Genomic DNA, 15292 nt, shown 5'->3' with positions numbered 1-15292 from the left:
AATTGTTCACACTTTTCAAATTGTATTTTCCAAAATCAAACCCAAATTTTTTGCTTTTATTTATTTATTTTGAGAGACAGAAAGGAAGGGGGAGAGAGAGAGAGAGAGAGAGAGAGAGAGAATCCCAAGCAAGCTCCACACTGTCAGCACAGAACACACAGCGCTCGAACCCATTAACTGTGAGATCATGACCTGAGCTGAAACCAAAGGTCGGAAGCTTAACCAGCTGAGCCACCCAGGTGCCCCACACCCAATTTTTAAAAACACATAACAAAGAAATATATAAATGGCAACCAGAGCTCATTTTGGTAATGTTCTTCCACCCTTAGTCTCCCATAAAAGAGAATTTATTTTAAACTTTAGGGGAATTTTATGAAATGTGAGGAGAGAAAGTGCAGTTCCTTCAAGAGAAACGGTACCTTGAAAGTAGAAAGTATCTATCTCTCTCGCTCATGGTCTCATGCTTCCTCTCTACTTCAAGGTCATTTTCTCTAATTCTAGCTACCTTTCTAAAAAAAAAAATTAATGTTAATTTATTTTTGAGAGAGAGAAAGAGAGAGACAGAGAGAGAGACAGAGCATGAGCGGGGGAGGGACAGAGAGAGAGAAGGAGACACAGAATCCAAAGCAGGCTCCAGGCTCTGAGCAGTCCGCAAAGAACCTGATGTGGGACCCGAACCCACAATGATGAGATCATGACCTGAGCCAAAGTTGGACACTTAACCGACTGAACCACCCAGGAGGCCCATTTTTTAATTTTTTTTAAATGTTTATTTATTTTTTGAGAGAGAGAGAGAGAGAGACAGAGCATGAGTGGGAGAGGAGCAGAGAGAAAGGGAGACACAGAATCAGAAGCAGCCTCCAGGCTCTGAGCTGTCAGCACAGAACCCAGGAAATTCTATCTTTCTGATTGGTGGGTTTCCCAATGGTTCAAACCCAGATTCTTCATCTTCACAGCACCTACTGAGGAGCTTGACAATATTCTTTATTCTCTGACACCTGATTTCATATTCCTAGGGAGAAAATCCAATTTTCCTACGTTGACTCAATTCCTTAACCAAAAGTGGAAGATTCTGAAGGGTACACAGAATCACAAAAGTTTCATGCCTCAAAAAATAAAGAAGGGGAAAACACTATCTAACTCATATTCATTAAATTAAAAAAAATTGTAAAGCATTGTCTTTAATTAACCTAAATGCCCAAAGCATCAACAAATTAAGTCCAGCAATATATATATATATACATAAAAAGATAGCATATCATGTCCAACTGGGGTTTATCTCAGGAGTTGAGAGTTGTTTTAATATTTAGAACCAATCAGTGCAATTCATTACATTAATAAAATAAAGAACGAAAGTATATAATCATCTCAATAGGTAGGGAAAAAAGGTTTGGCAAAATTTAGTGCCCATTGATTATTTCTTTTAAAATAAAATTAAAACTCTATCTGCAATATGATAAAGGATATTTAGAAAAACATACTGCCAATGTAATATGAATGGTAAGATATTGACTTTTCTCTTTAAGACAGAAAATGGAGTGTGGATGCTTAATCTCACTTCTCATTCAATATTAAGCTAATGATCCAAATGCAATTAGGTAACAAAAACTAAAATAGGAATTATAAATATTAGAAGGAAAAAAATAAAAACTACTAGTAGTGGATAATTTTATGTGTCCTTTTGGCTAGGTCATGAGGCCCAGATATTTAGTCAAAGGTTTTTCTGGGTATTTCTGTGAAGGTGGTTTTAGATGAGATTAACATTTAAATCAATGGACTTTGAGTAAAGCCAATTGTCCTCCATAATGTGGATGGGCCTCATCCAATCAGTTGAAGGCCTTAATAAAACAAAGACTGGCCTCTCTTAAGCAAAAAGAAATTCTGCCAACTGACCAGTTTATACCTTGAACTACAGCTCTTCCCTGAATCTCCATCTGCTGATCTACCTCATCAGATTTTGTACTTGCCAAGCCTCTGCTACCATGTGAAAAAATTCCTTTAAAACGAATCTCTCTTAATGTATAAACACACATCTTGTGGGTTCTGTTTCTCTGGAGAATTGTGGTTAATACAGGTGTGTATACAACAGAAATAAAACTCTGTGTCTAAAAAAGAATACACGAAACCTTTTTGAGTAGCTTTATTTTGAAAAGCCCCAAACTAGAAACAATACATAACTCCACTAAACTGGAAACAACGTATAACTCCATCAACAAGAGGATGGATAATGAAAAGTAGATCAGATGTCACGGATTACTTTCAAAAATATCGGATGAAAGAATCCATACACAAAAGAGTACATTCTGTAGATCCCATTTAATGAACTTCAAGCACAGGAAATGTCAATTTACAGTGATTGAAATGAGAACAGTTGGTTGTCTGCGGGAGCAGAGAGAAGGTGCACAGGAAGCGAAGGAGAAACGAGATTTCTACGTGAAATATTTAAGGTTTATGCATTTCACATTATGAACTTTCATTTCATTTAAATAAAAAAGTACATACATATGTAAGTAAATAACTCAATAAACAAACAAACAAATAAGTAATATGGGAGCAGGGTGAAATTTTAAATTACGTGATCGGGTCTGGAAAGACCTCACTAAGAAAGTGACTTTTTTTTTTTTTTTTTAATTTACATCCAAATTACTTAGCATACAGTGACTTTTGACAAAGACTTAATGGGCAGAATCAGTGAGCCATGAGGCTGTCTGGAAAAAAGTGTTCTGGTGGAGAGAACAAGTACAAATATCTCAAGGCAGGAATTTGCCTGGCATGTGGGAGGAAGAACGAGGAGACTGGGTGGCCTTGGAAGAGCTAGTGAGTGCACTGTTCATTGTAAGCCCTTGTAAGTTATTTTTCGGGTTTTGCCTTTTATTTTGAGTTTCATGGGGGAGTCCCTGCGGTGTTTTAGGATAAGACTCACATAGTGCACTCACATGATGAAAGATAGCTTTGTAAAGACCCTTTGCATTTCGAAAAATTCTTTTCACTTTGGCATACATAAAATTAAACAAGAATTTATACATTTGGTGATCTAAATGATGAGTTTTAGTCGACTCCAACCTCCTTTATCATAGCACCTACTCGGCAAGCATTAAGGTGGAAACAATTAAAAATATTACTGTTTCTGCAATTCTGTCACCATTCTTATCAATATTTTTAAACAATATCACGTAAAAAGAAAGTAATGTTATCCTAAAACCCTCACAAGCCCAGATGGTAAGCAGCATAGAAGCTTATTTTGTAAATTGCAAAATCCTCAGTAACATGAATGAGATTTGCATCTGTGCATTTGTCTTGTAGGTACAGATGCAAGTATTGGGCCAATATAAGCAAAGGAAGTTTGAATTCTTAACGTTGCCCATTGGTCTTCAGTCTTTCCAAACAGCATGTAACTAAAATTTGATTATTTTGGTAAGCTTAGGAATGAAATAGTTCCCAGATATGCCTTTATTTGCAGACTTAGGGACTTTTCAACCCAGTGTGTGTTATGCTGAATAATGGCCCCTGCCAGACATCTGTATCCAAATCTGCATCGGAAACTACAAAAATTTGTGTGATTGAGTTAATGATCTTGAGATGGAGATATTATGCTGGATTTTCCGGGGGGGGGGGGGGGGGTCCAAGAAAGAGATCAGAGAAGGCACAGAATGCAATGATGGAAGCAGAATGAGATTTGCAGGTACTATGCCACTGGCTCTGAAGATGGAGGAAGGGGCCATATGCCACAAAATGTAAACAAAGAATCTGGGAAAGAGAATTCGAAAGGATACACTCTTCACATATCCTCCAGAAAGATCCCTCTCTGCTGACTCCTTGACTTTGGTCCAATAAAACTGATTGCAGATTCCTGACCTTCAGAACTGCAAGAGAATAAATTCGTGTTGTTCTAAGTCAGTAAGTTCATGGCAATTTGTTACAGCAACAAAAGGAAACTAATATATCCACACTGTGAAATAGATATCTACAACTTTTTTTTATAGTGTACATCAACAGCTATCAACGAAAAATTGCACCAGATTAAACAAGCGAGGACAACTTAATTAAAGACTATTGTAATAGTGGTCAAAACTGTTTTAATCGGGGACAGAAGCAAAACTCAACTCCACTAAAACAAAACTCAGGAGAGTTTCTCAGCAATGGGGTGAGTTAGTAAAAACGTGTTGGTCAATGTGCTTAGACTATGTGTGTTTACTAATTGGCTTATACTGAAGTTAATATTCTACCCTCCCAAAGATGCTGGGAGACAGTAGCCCTATCTTTCTTGATTAGTTGTATCTCAAAAGGATGGCTTTCAGAATCTTGAGAAAGACATTCCTGGGTTGTAATCTTGGCAAGAAGCTGGAGGAAGATTTAAATATCAAAGTGCCAGAGAAAGAATTTATAATTGTGAGTTCTCTAAAGTACATGCTCTCAGAAAAAGGATAGTGACCTATAATCATGAGAAAAGCCTATCTAAAACTTAGTCAAATTGAGCAGAACATGAGAGCCATCTTGGTCAATTCCTACGAAAAAATGTTTAGTCAAAGCCAAACCAGATATTTATCTCAGTAGAATTTACCACATATACTAATCATATTTATTCATCCTTTATATTGAAAATCGGGAACTTTTAAAAATTAGGGTAATGCATGAATACTTGCCCATTAACAACCACAAAGAAAATCATTTTAAAGAAATAAATTGAATGTGCCACTTTAAAGTCTTAAAACATATATAGAAATCATTTCTGATGGGATGTGCTTTTTGTTGTTTGAGCTATTAGGAAGCAGAACTATTTTACAGTTCTGAAATTATTTTATGACTATGTTCCCTCTTAAAACAGAAGAGACCTAGGAGTAAGAGAGATGTAAAAAGGCTATCCACAATTAGAAAGAAATGAAAACAAAAGCTTAAATTAAAATACTAGCCAAAGAATATCGATGCTTTTTAGAATAATCCTCAAGTGTGCATATTAATTATCCCAATATTTGTTGAACCAATATTGTGACTCAGGCCCTAAGGAAATAAAATTATAGATAAAAAGTACATGTCCTTAAAATATACACAAACCAACATATGAAAATAAACAAATTGCAAGATAGCCTGATAAGTGACATTTCAGAGATAAGAGTGAGACAACTGTGGGTCACAAAAAATAAAATATCTAGTTCTGCCTCAAGGAATGAAGTAACACTTCACTAAGGAAGTAATATTGGAACTGATTCTTAAAGATGAATAGAAAACACAAGGTGGAAAGAGGATGGGAAAGCCTTTTCAGGGAAACTAGCTTGTAATGATTCTTCAGATAGAATTAAAGAGCCTTATTTGTCAAGATTATAGAGAGTTCACTTTTGCAAAAGGAAGGCTTTGTTAGCAGATAATAGAGATAAAATCAGCGGAAGTAGTTGCAAAAGCAATGGTGGTGAGAGAAGTAAGGATATAAATTGAATATATTAGAATAGAAACAATAGAAATAGCTACCTTTTCCTGAGTGCTACTATGACGTTCTAAGGGCTTTCAACTCTTTATCATATTTAATCATTTGATATATGAAGAAGATTTTATGTCTGTTCTACTGATGAGGAGCCCTAGGTTTAGAGGAGATAGAGAATGGTTTAAAAGACTGAAAAAGCATGTGTGCTGTAAGAAATGTATAGAGTAATCCTTAGTAACATGATACAAATCAGAGATCAATAGCATCGTGTTTATTTTATTTTTATAAGAAAGAGGAGTTATTGGGTCAGTTTTATCTTCTGATAAAACAGTTTCATGGCAATATAGAAGGTTAAGACTGGAGAGTCGGCAATGAAAGGAAACTGAGAGACTCCTGGTGAAGTAGCCAGTACAGTGACCTAATTAATAGTTTGCGTGAAAGCTTATATGATTCTTAAGATGAGTGTCAAGTATTATCTATCTTTGGAATCTCAGAACCTCAGCCCAAAGCCAGGCAATGACATTCGATACATGTTTTGCTGAGTTTAACAGAAATGAATAAATGGACTAAAACAATAAAACATCTGGAGAAGAAGGGAAAATAGTATAACACAACATAAATTATTGTTGAATGCCTACTAGGTGGCTCATGCTTACATTAAAAAAAATTTTTAATCATCAGATAAATATTTTAAGATTATTAAGTAATCTTGGAGATGATAAAACTAAGCCTCATTATTCATTGAAGGAAAGAATCATCCACCAAATCCACAGTGTCTATAGGCTTGTTGAGGATGGCCTCTGCCAGCTGGGATTGTTCACAGGACAGTGGCATCATTTTAAAAGAAAGAGCATAAAAAGTGCAAGGACTCTTGATACTATTCCAGAGCCAGCGCATTGTCATTTCTACCAAATTTTGTTGCAAAGAAGTCAACATAGCAGCCAAATTCACAGGAAGGGGGTAATAGGTTCTATCTCTTGATAGGAGAATCTGCAGTTTCATTTGAAAGGGTCTAAATAGAGAAATAAGTGAATATTTGGGGACATTTTTGAAATCAATTGACCAAAATGAGTGAGTCTTAAAGTTCCTCTTTTGGCCCTTGTAGCTCTACAGGGTTAAAATAAACGGAAGTAGAAGACTGAGTATCAGAGTATGGTTTTATATTTAAGGCAAAGTTGGTCTGAAAGTAGTTTTTGAGGCAAAGTTGATCAAAATCTAGGCTCCTACTTATAGGATCCCAAGTACTTCTGTGGGTGGCAGCTTATACGAAGATAAGATCCGTTGGGGACCTCTACAATGATACCTAGAAATTTCTGCAATGATAGAGAAATAAATCCACCCAATTTCTCTGCTACATTACTATGATTAAGTTACATACCAAAATGTGGCCAACAAAAGTAACTCCCTACAGCTTCCTCTGGTTTCAAACATTTGCTACAAGTTTCTCCTTGGTACAGCCATGACACAGGACCAAATCTGATGAAAATAAGTCTTCTTTATTTTTCATTTACTCATTCATCTATCTGTTCAACAATGTCTGGATAATAAAATTCAGCAACGAGGAGTTACCTTAGCTTTATGCCATCTAAGTGAGAAGAATGACATTTATGAATCAGGCTGATCACTGTTCAGATATGTGCCCAAAATCTGATACTCAACTTTTATATTGATTATAGTTATTTTTCAGTTTCCTGGCGACAGCATGAAGGCAGTAACTCTGACACTGCAATAAAGAGAACAGTCAGAATAAAGAAGCATTTTTTAGGAATGGTTCGGTGAGAATATTATACGCACTAGAGAAAAAGCCCATAAGAGACATAATGTAAAAGAAGTCAAAATCTGCATAAAGTGCATATTTGGTGGTTCTAGTGAAGACCAAGAGAGTCATCACCAAGAGGAGGAAGCATTAGTATTCAAAAGAAGAAACAACACATTTTTGAAGAGATAAAAAAAAAAAAAAGTAACAAAACTTGTGTCAGGATCTACAGAAAGTTTTGTAAAAGAAAAAAAAAGGAGGGTTTACTTGAAATAGGTTATCACTGATGCCTATAAACTCAGTAGTGCAGGTAATGAGCTCATTTTCTGATAAGTGCGATTTGGGAAGAAACAAAGAGGGGTTTGAGTACAGGCAATATGAAAATTTCAAAACAGATTTGTTTGGGGACAGAAAAAAGCCAAGCCAGTGGGCACTGGGGAGCAGTTGAGTCTGGTCGGCATGACTCCTCTGGATCTAGTGAGCTCTCGGCACAGCTGGCTCATCAATAGTGCTAAGCAGTGTCCCCAAACAAGGGTCAAAACAGTTTAGATAACTGCGTAGAAATTTTCTTTTCAGGTAAAATCACTGAAAACACTTTGAGTGTGTTATCATTCAATGTTGCATAAAAGTATCCTGATACTTTACAGTGTAAGTGCATTATGAACACTTTTATTAGTTCTCTTTCTCCCAGCTGGCCTGCAGGTTCCAGTGTGCAAATAACTCTCAGTTAGTTCTATGAAAGTGCATTAAGTCTTTGAGGTTTAATGCGCTAGGGTGGCATTCAGTTCCTCAGAGTGGTAATTTACTAAATAGTAGGGTGGGATGCGTTCTTCCTTATCCAAAGGAGTGAACTAGAGCAAAGAATTAAGGGTCACGTCCATATTGAAAAAGCTTAATATAGAACTGCAGCATCCGAACTAGTGAACACAGGGCAAGAGCACTACATAAAAAAGAAAAGTGAGTTTCCCTTTGATAATATATTATTTCCAATTGGCTAATAAAAAGGAAAATGGCATATAAAAAGCATGCAATTTTTCTAATTAGATCAGCATGATCTCTGCAGTCTTCTCCAAAAGTATTCAATACTTTGGGCTATTTAAATCCATTTAAGCTTGTTTTGAAAGGAACTAAAGGGAAAACATACTTTCAATGGTGTATATAGCTTTCTTTTTATCTAGGACAAAGGAATTCTCTCCTACTTATGGAGCATCTTGTCTACAAGCAGCAGGGATTTATTTTGCATCAGTTCAAGCTGTCCTATCTGCCAAAATGATACATGTTCAATGACTTTTAAAACCACTCGAACATCTCCATTCAATTGTGCTCCCCCCACCAAGCTTTTAGAAAAGCAGGAAAATTGTTTTAATATTTTGAAAGGCATCCATTAGGATGACTCCATTTAAAACACTAAGTGGCTTAATCGTATTTTCAATGCTACACAAAATATTCTAACCATGAAAAAAATTCAGCTAACTACCAATATATAGGAGCTCATTAACTTTCAAAGCTATGAACTGCATATAGGAATCTAGTGTAGCAGCTAGGAAATGTCTGAGTAGTTAGTACATATTCCTTTATTTATTTATTTTTAATTTAAATGTAAATTTAATAGAACACAATATTCTAAGCACCTAATTGAAAGATAATTTTATTGGAATAAGGAGAGTATATGAAACAGAACTGAACTGTTAAAATTTTCAGCACAGATATAATATAAAACCTTTGTGCAAACTTACTATGTCTAAGAAAACATTTCAGTTGAATTGCTTTGAGGTGCTAAATTAAGCATACACTAGTCAGGTTTATAGGGGGATATTGTTGGGTAAGGTGAAATTTCCACAAGGGATGTTACAAGTAGATGTGGCTTTGAATGTGTAGGTTCCATAGATGTTGTTTCTATCAATCCCCCAAAGAGGCTAAAGCACAAATAACAACACGAGGGATCTGTAATGGGAGCATAGATTGGACTCAGAGGAAGTAACTTCCTAAAATCTGGCTCTTTTTGATCGTAAAGCTTTCTAAGAAGAGAATATTTTCTAAGATACTTATTTACTTTGAAAGATAAATAACGAAGTATGCTACTTGTCTTGACTTGTTTCTCCCAAAGATACTGATGCCTTTACATCAAACAATGCTAATACCAAATTCTATTCAAAGGTAGTATTTTAAAAAAGAAAGCTTTGATCTAGCTTTTGAGTAGAATTATAAGTACATCAGACTACCAAATTGCATACATTTATTTTAAGGTCATCAAAATCATATATATTCAATTTACACGCTCATACATTTGAAAGCAGATGCTGAGAAATCCACAAGGGAAAACAAAGCAAAACAGAACAGAACATTTACATAGTTTCCGTTTGTCATTTCAGTGCAGAAAAAAGGCAATAATCACAGCTTTTGGAAGTAAAGTATTGTTAGTGTTGATTGTTCTGTGTTAGTTTCATATAAAGCAAAGAAAAACTCATTTCAATAAATAGTATTCAAAAACTGATTTATTTGGAAATTTCAGCTTTTAGATTGACATTTTTACTTAGGCTGCTACATCTTACATCAGGACAAATGAACAGTTTAAAATGGAGATTCTTTTCAAATAAAAATTTAAAAAATAAAATAGAGATTCTTTCCATTATCATAAATCTGTGAGACCATATATATCAACTATAGTGTGAGTGAATAGCCCAAAAGAAAAAGAAGCAGCAAAGCATGAGGGTACAATACTGAAAACAAAGTGCTCAAGAAAGGAAAATTTATTGTTAGCATTGAAGTCCCAATATAGGTTGAATAAAAGCACTAAATGAAGTTTTCTTCTATTTTCAGTAACCATTCTGTTTTCTTCTTCCTTTCTTGGAATTATAAGCAACGTGGAATAGTAAGTGTTCATGGCAACAAGTCTAGACTCAATGAGTTATGCAATTAAGATCTGAAAACCCCTGAAGATTCAAGAATTGAAATGGCGGGAACAAGTGTCTAAAGGCTGGAATTGGTCCCTACTCAATGTCAATTCATAAATTCAAATCATGTTTAAATACAGTTTTGAAAATTGTAGTCTTTCCACATGGTAATCCAATGTACATATTGACCATTTAATCCTGATAATCAATGCTGTTATGGTAACAACTGTTGAGTAAGCCATAATTACAGAAATACATTTTGGCCAAGACATTAAACATACAAACGTAAGGAATGTCCGGGTGTCATAGTCATTTAAGCGTCCAACTCTTGATTTCAGCTCAGGTCATGATTTTGCAGTTTGTGACATTGAGCCCCACATCAGGCTCTGCGCTGACAGCAAGGAGCCTGCTTGGTATTCTCTCTCCTCTTCTCTCTCTGCCCTGCCCCAACTTGTTTACATGCACATGCACACACACACACACACACACTCTCTCTCTCTCTCTCTCTCTCTCTCTGTCAAAAATAAACAAACATTTAAAAAACATACAAATATTAAACAAAAATATTTCTCATCTGTTGCAAAAATGATGGTGAGGGGAAATGAGAAAGGAAGTGCTTTCACAGGAAGTGCTATGCCATCCGGTGTTGGGATTTCTACTTTTATCCAGGACAATGATCAAATAGGGTATTTTTACAAAAAGAACAAAAGAGCAGAGGCTTGCATCAATGTCTAATGCTGTTTGTGATGTTGTACTATAGTTTTGCAAAATGTTACCACTGGAGAAAATTGGCCAATGGGTACAGAGCTCTCTCTGTATTATCTTCACAACTTCATCTAAATCTTGAATTCTCCAGGGGCACCTGGGTGGCTCAGTTGGTTAAGCATTCGACTTCAGCTCAGGTCATGATCTCACAGCTCATGAGTTTGAGCCCCACAATGGGCGCTGTGCTGACAGTTCAGAGTCTGGAGCCTGCTTTGGATTCTGTGTCTCCCTCTCTCTCTCTGCCCCTCCGCCACTCGTGCTTCTCTTTCTCTCTCTCTCTCTCTCTCTCTCTCTCTCTCTCAAAAATAAACACTCTCTCTCTCAAAAATAAACACTATTTTTTTTAATCTTGAATTCCCTAATGAAAATTTAATTAAAAATGTAAGTTTTCCTGAAAATGGAGTTCACCACAGTGCATCAAAGAAAATGCTGAAGGGGCAAAGAATGCAGAGATAAATAAAAAAATATCTGAAAATCTAGAGGAAAAATCTGCTACATGGCTACTTTGAAATCTAGTGTATTATTAGATGGAAAATAATGAATCCATATCACTTTTATATTCCATATACAAAAATAAACTCAGAATGAATAAAAACCTAAATGTGAAGCATGGAATGATAAAACTCCTAGAAGAAAACATAGGCAATAATTTCTTTGACATCAGCCACAGAAACATTTTCCTACTTATCCTCAGGCAAGGGAAACAAAAGCAAATATGTAAGTGATGAATCACTGGGTTCTACTCCTGAAGCCAACACTTCACTGTATGCTAACCAGCTTGAATTTAAATAAATAAATTTTTAAAATGAACTATTAAGACCTCATCGAGATAAAAATCCTCTCCACAGCAAAAGAAACTGTCAACAAAACAAAAAGGCAACCTATCGAACGGTAGAAGATACTTGCAAATGATAAGGGATAGTATCCAAAATATATAAAGAACTTACACAACTCCACACCAAAAACCCACAAATAATCTAATTAAAAAATGGGCAGAGTACCTAAATAGACACTTTTTGCAAAGAAGACATAGGTGTCCAACAGACACATGAAAAGATGCTCAACATCACTCATCATCAGGGAAACACAAATCAAAACAGCAATGAGATATCACCTTACACCTTTAAGAATGGCTAGAATCAACTAACAAGGGTTGGTGAGAATCTAGAGAAAAAGGAAACCTCATGCAATATTGGTGGAAATGTAAATTGATGCAGCCACTGGAAAAGAGTACAGAAGTTCCTCAAAAATTAAAAATAGAAAACCACATGATCCAATAATTCCACTAATGTGTATTTACCCAAAGAAAACAAAAACACGAATATGAAAACATATATGCACCGCTATGTTCACAGCAGCAATTTTAACAACAGCCAAGATATGGAAGCAGCCCTAGTGTCGACTGATAGAAGAATGGATAAGGAAGTGGTAATATATGTATACAATGAAATATTACTCAGCCATAAAAAAGGATGGAAACTTGCCATTTATGACAACATGGATGGACCTAGAAGGTATTATGCTAAGTGAAATAAACCAAAAAAATACAAATACCATATGATTTCACTTATATGTCGAATCTAAAAAACAAACAATTGAATAAGCCAACCAACCAAACAAACAGAAAGCAGAAACAGACCCATAAATACCAGGAAAAAACTGTTGGCTGCCAGGGAGGAGAGGGTAGAGTGATGGACAAAATGGGTGAAGTGGAGTGAGAGATACAGGGTCGCAGTTATAGAATAAGTCTCGGGGTTGAAGAAATGTTAGCATAGGGAATACAGTCAATGGCACTGTAATAGCATTGTATGATGACAGATGGTGGCCACACATGTGGTGAGCACAGCATAATGTATAGACTTATAGAATCATTATGTTGCACATCTGAAATGAATGTAACATTATGTACCAAGTACAGTTCAATAAAAAACATATATAGCGTATTAACAGTAAATTTGCAGTGTGGTAAGGACAACAGGTCAAGAAACATTCCCATTGAAAAGATATTTTGTTATTCATGGTTCCCAAGAAGAAGAAGCACCCAATGCCATGGTTTGGATGGGATGGGGAGACATGAAGAAGCACTGAGGTCCATCAGGAGGGAGGGAGAGTGGGATGGATCTTAGACAAGAGTTTTTTTCTGTAATTTCCTTGGAAGGAATGGACACTGCAGGTTACACAGATTTAGGATTGGCTAGCCTGAATAATTTCAGCAGGCTCTGGGACATAGTGGCTATCCCTAGTTGTCTGGTACCTGGCCCTGGGGTAACTAGGAGAGGTGGATAGTGGCCCAGGGAAAGCCCAGTAAAGGAAGTGGTTGCTATATGGGTTCCAGACTGATTGGTTTGTACCTGAAAAGCACACCTCTTGGAGGATTCCCTCTGAGGAAACAGGGGGTGAGGAGAGAGGCAAGAGGGCAAGGCAAAGCGGCTCAGTCATACTATTGAGGTGTCTGGAACAAGAAATATCCAGCATATACACGTAGGGTAGATGTTAAAACATCAAATTTATAAAAGCTCGAAACACTGTTAATGTAACGTCTCAGTACAGAAACAAAAGTTTTCCCAGAAGCATATAATGTGGGCAGCCAACATGTGCCCGCCAACATATTAGAGGGAGGCAGACTCCTTTAAAATGATTTGAATGATTTGATCATTTCTGTATTTTGAGTGGAAATGTGAGGCATTCACAGAGGCAAAATTTAGGTAGTTTTACTAATAGTTGCAGAACACTTGGCTGAATGTATTCATTTACGTGAATTTGTCCAGGTAATTTGTCTGTGGATGAATAATGTGAGGTTTATTTCCATCACATCACTTACAAATTAGTATTCTTTTATTTGCCTGATTTACAGAAAAATATGTATATAATATATTTAGAAATTCAATGAACCTAAAAGAATTATTAATGCAAATATTAAATGTGGTGGGGATAGAAGGCATCGTGAAGGAGAAGGCTGAGCTGTATAACCCATTAGCGTCACCCAAGCACAGATGCTTCATTCCTCCGGTAGCATGTTTATGAGCCTTTGGAATGTATTCATTTTTTTTTTTTCATACAATCTCCACGGTTTCGCAGAACTCCACTGCACAATCTGGTTTCTTTCTGCACGTATACCCACACAAAATTCCGTTAGTGGAATGGGAAGCTTGTTCCTTCCCCTAGACTGCTCCCAAGAAAAACTTGCACTTGGTCTTAAAGATAGGGAGAAAAGTCCTGGTAGCCTCACTCAGCCATATGCCATCCATCTTCCTAAAGGCCCATGAAACTCCAAGTTTCTCAGAGAGGGTTTTATTTATTTTATAACCTGCTGTCTAGCTGAGGCAAACGTATTATTCAGACCTATGAAACACTAATGGGAAAAGGGATTTTAATTATTTGACAATTGCTATTTTTTTTCATACTGTCTCCAGTAGTACTCCTTAGGTCTTTTGGCTTTTGTTTGTGGTCAAATCATAATGGCCCCAAAGTCAAATCATGACTCTCCCATTCAGCTATCTTTGTTTACTTTAGACAAGGTCATGAACTGTTGATCCACGGTCTGTGTGGTAGGTAGAAACATCAATATCGGTGAATGATAGTTTTTGTGAAGATTAGAACACTTAACTATTGGGAAATCACCAAGCACAGTACCTGACAAATATTAAGTGCTAAAAATTTAGTTATTATGGCTGTGATTATCTAAACAGTGTAGATACTTTACATGTGGTGCTTGGCTATTTTGTTTCTATTTCAGACTTGCTGTGACATTAATGATGAAAAATAAAAAAAATAAAAAAAAAAGTAGTAGATATCTTAAAAAGCCAGCATGAGGAAACAAAGACACATGATGTGTTTGAGATTTTTCCTCTCTAGAACAACATAAAAAGAAATAAAATACAGACAAGCTAAGAGGAATTACTATTTCCTAAGGCATTTCAGCTAAGTATTCTCACAAATTTCTTAGAGAAAATGAGCAAAACATTTCTACTAGAATCCATTGCACACCCTTTAGCACGTTTGCATACATTGTGCTTACCTTTCTGCACAATATGATTAGAAATAGTCATTTCAACAAAGCATTTTGGTCTTTTTTAAAGAATCTCGATGTTATTTGAGATGGCAAAGTAGAACCAGGCCTCAATAACACTCTTTGCCTACACCTATCAACTGACATGATGAAGAAAGAAACACAAAGAACACAAAGAAATCAAGAATAAAAGGTAACTGATCAATAAGTAAATGGATAAGATAGTTTTCTGAAATTTTGTGTGGCTTGGCAAGCTTCAGCTTCATACAGCTCCAGCCAACACTGTATCTGTCTTCACACGAACACTAAAAATTATAATTAGATTCTGAAAAAATGACCAGTAATTGCTTTATTGAAGAATCATACAAGTAGCAGTCCCAGGAGAACACAATGAAATTTCAATGGAAAAAGTAGCCTCACTGTAAACAGAATAAAATAAAATACAGTTAAAC

The 15292-nt window shown here is 36.0% G+C and overlaps 1 long non-coding RNA gene across 1 annotated transcript in view; it reads left to right on the top strand.

The window, feature by feature from the left end:
- The window catches only part of LOC107180921, a 36791-nt gene extending 26529 nt beyond the window's left edge, over positions 1 to 10262 (top strand). Inside the window, exon 4 of the long non-coding RNA XR_006209457.1 lies at positions 9993 to 10262. This is a non-coding gene — a long non-coding RNA (uncharacterized LOC107180921). The remainder of the gene's footprint in view (positions 1 to 9992) is intronic.
- The last annotated feature ends 5030 nt before the right edge of the window (positions 10263 to 15292 follow it).

The sequence above is a fragment of the Panthera tigris genome, chromosome D2 (assembly GCF_018350195.1).
Source record: "Panthera tigris isolate Pti1 chromosome D2, P.tigris_Pti1_mat1.1, whole genome shotgun sequence".
NCBI classification, from domain to species: Eukaryota; Metazoa; Chordata; class Mammalia; order Carnivora; family Felidae; genus Panthera; species Panthera tigris.
Note: the sequence above shows the minus strand (reverse complement) of the source record. Positions and strands in the feature narration are given on the sequence as shown.